Raw genomic sequence first — 2,956 nt, 5'->3', positions numbered from 1 at the left:
AATACCAGCTTCGCCATGTCTTTGGCACACCGGCTGTTCATTCGGCTCTCGCAAAGAAAGCTCTCACGGCTCGGAAACAGCACATCGGGGAGTCGTATACATTCTACATCGAGGGTGTTCTTTCACATTGCCGCCTGGTTGACACATCAATGACAGTCAGACAAGGTACGCCAGCTTATTAAGGGGATTGCACCCGTCGCATTCAGTGCCCTTGCAATCCAGAATCCGGCTACTGTTGCTGACGTTATGACAACCTGTCAGCGCCTCGAACAACTTGAGTCTATGCGCCTACAAACGGACAGTGACGCGGCCCATATTACGGCGGGTCCAAACCTACGGAACACGATAAGGGTGATTAAACGCGAAGAATTAGAATCAATGGGATTCACACTACCTTCAGTGTGTCCCATTCAGTCTTCTTCAACATCATTGTGGGATGTCATCAGGGAGGAGCTCATGTCCATGACCCACATGACCCACCTGCAGCCCACTGTCGCTCGCACACTCCCATCATTCTCGCATGCTGCCCCCGCGCCATCAGGCACTGTTAGCTCGACATCGCGGCCACGAACGTTTGTGGGGGTTGCTGCCGCACCTCCCACAAGCTTTCCCACGAGCTTTCCATCACCACTGCCTGAGCCGTCATCTGTCCCTCTCACTGCTCTCTCTCCCGGTGCAATTAACGCAAGCTACTACCCTCCTCATCGATCGACTCGTCCTATGACCTATTATTGCGGCTATTGTGGTCACATTTCACGCTTTTGCCGCAAGCGCCAGCAAGATGGGCATCGAGGGTACGATATACGCGAATATACCGGAGGAGCCTTGTACCAGGGCCGCCGTTATTCGTCACCGCCGCGTCGGTCTCCATCTCCGCCAGCATCGGGTGAACTGCGCAGTAGTCATCAGTCAACCTGACGCCGTTCACCATCGCTCCTCTTCTCCGCTTCAGCCTGCTTCCCTCGCTTCTGAACCTTGTCTGGAAAACTAAGCGATACAGTTTTTGGAGCACAAACTGCATTCCAACACAGGCTCTTACATTCGAAGACAACGCATGCGCAGTTTCTTCCTTTCCGCGTGTGCTGCTGTCTCTAGCACAGAAGTAGAAATTCGGCACCATGAGGATTGAGAAGTGTTATTTCTGCTGATCGCCCATATGCCGGGTCATGGCACTTTGTGCGCAATGATTGCAAGATTTTCAGGTGTTGCAGATCAAAATGTCACAAGATTTTCAAGAAAAAGCGCAACCCAAGGAAAACCAGGTGGACCAAGGCCTTCTGCAAGGCTGCCGGCAAAGATCTCACTGCTGACCCATCCTTTGAATTCGAGAAAAGGCGAAAAGTGCCTAAAAGTACAACAGGGAGCTGCGGCAGAACACCGTAAAAACGATACAATGGGTCGAGGCAAACAAAGCTAAGAAACAGGGCCATTATGTCACGAACAGGTTGATGAAGGGCAAAGAGCTCGACAAACAAAAGGACATCAAAAAAGTTCAGAGAGACCTCTGCCTCATCAGATCTCCAGCTGCGATGCTCAAGAAGAAAGAGCAGACAATTGTGGAAGTTGTCGAAGAGCATTCCAACACAGGACTCCAATTCCTCAAGCGCGCCCTTACAATATGATTTCAGTCACAGTTGAGGGAGCGGACGTTGATGCTTTGGTGGACACTGGGGCTGCATTTTTTATTATTCGTGGTGATTTGTGTGCCCGTCTTCGAAAAGTTGCAAAGCTTTATGATGGATCGACAGTAGTTACAGCCCAGGGAACAACGATTCGCCCTTCCGCTCTCTGTACTACCCGCGTGCTAATCGACCACATTCTGCCCCGCCGCGGTGGTCTTGTGGCTAAGGTACTCGGCTGCTGACCCGCAGGTCGCGGGTTCAAATCCCGGCTGCGGCGGCTGCATTTCCGATGGAGGCGGAAATGTTGTAGGCCCGTGGGCTCAGATTTGGGTGCACGTTAAAGAACCCCAGGTGGTCGAAATTTCCAGAGCCCTCCACTACGGCGTCTCTCATAATCATATCGTGGTGTTGGGACATTAAACCCCACATATCAATCAATTGACCACATTCTTCACCATATAGAATTTGCTGTGCTATTCCCGTGCTCCCACCAAGTCATTTAGGGCTGGGACTTTCTTTCCTCTGCTTCCGCGACTATTTGTTGTGCACAACGTGTCGTTCATCTTGCTGACACAGACCACTTGCCCAGCGACGAAACCTACTGGCCCCTTCGACTCATCACTGCTGTAGACATCGAGCTACCACCACACCAACAGCAATTAGTCTGTTTTGTCCAACGACGTGGACTCCGGTAACATTTTGGTCACTCTGTCTCCCCGTTGCCTTAATAAAGGCATAGCTCTCGCATCAGGCATGGCTCGCTTCAACAATGAGTCAGCTGTCGTTGCTGCTACGAACACCACACCAGACGAAATTTTACTGCCGCGGGGCACTGCTGTCGCCTGTGTTGCCGACCTGGAGCCTGTGTGTGTCATGCCTTTTACCTCTGTCTCCTCTAAAGGCCATTGTGCTGATCATGCTGCTTCCTCGGCCTTTACGGCAGCCATCAACAAAGACTTGACAGACTCACAGAAGCAGTAGCAGCTTGATTTGTTGGAAAAGCATGCAAACTCTTTGCGGCGATGGCGTAGTGGTTAGAGCATCTGTCTCGCATGCAAGAGGTCCGTGGTTCAAATCGCGGTGCCGCGCAGTTCCCAACCGGATAAAAAAAAATCCGCGTGTTGATGGAGCTGCATTAAGAGGCCTGGGGTGCTGCCTCACCAGTAACCACCGCCGGGAACGCACTCCCTCACCAGAGAAGGATTGGCCACCCTGGTGCAGTATCTGGCCACTACCTCCCACATGCTTACGTCAAATAACTCACGGCCCTCAGTCCCCAGCAGCTGCGAAGCAACTGACCACGGCGGTGGTCAGATCTGCAACGCAGCAGAGGG

At 52.2% G+C, this 2,956-nt stretch overlaps 1 pseudogene; it reads left to right on the top strand.

Annotated features, from left to right (window-relative positions):
• The first annotated feature begins 1,118 nt into the window (after positions 1-1,118).
• Positions 1,119-1,622, top strand: LOC119182790 (putative ribosome biogenesis protein RLP24 pseudogene; annotated as a pseudogene).
• Positions 1,623-2,956: the final 1,334 nt, after the last annotated feature.

The sequence above is a fragment of the Rhipicephalus microplus genome, chromosome 2, assembly GCF_043290135.1.
Source record: "Rhipicephalus microplus isolate Deutch F79 chromosome 2, USDA_Rmic, whole genome shotgun sequence".
Classification (NCBI taxonomy): Eukaryota; Metazoa; Arthropoda; class Arachnida; order Ixodida; family Ixodidae; genus Rhipicephalus; species Rhipicephalus microplus.
Note: the sequence above shows the minus strand (reverse complement) of the source record. Positions and strands in the feature narration are given on the sequence as shown.